Raw genomic sequence first — 1,600 nt, forward strand, 5'->3', positions numbered from 1 at the left:
ACATAGAAAAAAATTAAAAAATGTTTTCATGATGGTCAGCATGACCGCTGCCCAGGACACAGATGTTCATGTCTTGTGTGAAACCACAAATCAGAGTTGATTTATTTGTCACGTAACTTCTGTACTTAAGTTACAGCACTTCCAAAGTTATTCTAACCCAAACCACGATCTTTTCCTACACCTAACTAAGTAGTTTCTGTCAAATAATTTTCTATACTTAAGTTACGCCACTTTCGGTGTTATTTTAACCCTAACCACGATCTTTTCCTAAACCTAACTAAGTAGTTTCTGTCAAATAATTTTCTATACTTAAGTTACGCCACTTTCGGTGTTATTTTAACCCTAACCACAATCTTTTCCTAAACCTATCTAAGTAGTTTTTGTCACATAACTTCTGTACTTAAGTTATGCTACTTTCGGTGTTATTTTAACCCAAACCATCATCTTCTCCTAAACCTAACTAAGTAGTTATATTTTGAAAACACTGGGGTGGAAATTGACATGTGCGTCACATGTCGCCGGACATTCGTAGGAAAACGCGCACAAAAATACGTTGTTGAAAGTTGTGCTGAGCGTCACGAAAAAAAGTAAATTCATGTCTATGCACACGAATCAAATAGGTTACATTTTGTGACTATTTCACGAACTGCCGTGAGACTGTGTTGACATTTCGGGCGATCTATTAGCAGAAATGAATATAATATTTATAACTATGTTTTCATTAGTGTATAATCACCTGAAATTCAAATTTCTTGGGTTTTCCTGAAGGCCACCGTAGTTCTCCGACACGCTTGTGAAACCGCAGTAAGGTGAGCCGCGGAGTGCTAAACCGTGGTGCCGCCAGCTGACTTCCATTTATTCTAAAGTAGTGTTAATACGGTAAGGAAGACCTCTGAGCGAGGTGAAGGCCGTTAGCACGGTTTTGCACTCGGCGGCTCACGTTAGTGCAGTCTTGGAAAGGGAGCAGAGGACCCAACCCAGTTGGTTGCAATCTCCAACCACACCACTAGACGCTGCCAACTCCTACACCCTGTACCTTTAACTCAAAATGCTGTAGATTCACCAGATTCACCCTAATGGTATTGTGGTGTTGTTATGGAGACTGGGAGCCTTGCTCATAAAGAAGGCCAGAACAAGTCAGAATGTAAAAGTAAAATCTCAAAACTCCTGAACCACACTGAGTGAATTCAATGGAGATGGGAAAAAGTTTGTACTTATTACTTTAGTGATCATCTGAGATTATACCTAACACCAAATTGATATTGTCCTTTGGTTCCTTCATTTTCATTTAATTCATTTTCATGCAGGCATGTGACTGGCTGAATGACCTGGAATAAGTTACCAGGGATAGAGAAGCCTAGTCACATGTTAGTGGTGAAGCTGTGGAGTCAGAAAGCTTCTGTGTGTGGTACTGTAACTAAATCCTTCTGGCCCAAAAAACATGTGCCTGTCATGTTTGAAGCAGACAGGTGGACTCAAATGCAGAGACAGCAACAGGCAGGAGATGGCAACTAAAGAATGAACTATTTATTTTCCAACTACGAGTTGAGAGTAAAAACATTGGGAAAAAAAGAATGTGTTTTTTGAACATTAAAGCATG

This window comes from Sebastes fasciatus, chromosome 10, assembly GCF_043250625.1.
Source record: "Sebastes fasciatus isolate fSebFas1 chromosome 10, fSebFas1.pri, whole genome shotgun sequence".
Classification (NCBI taxonomy): Eukaryota; Metazoa; Chordata; class Actinopteri; order Perciformes; family Sebastidae; genus Sebastes; species Sebastes fasciatus.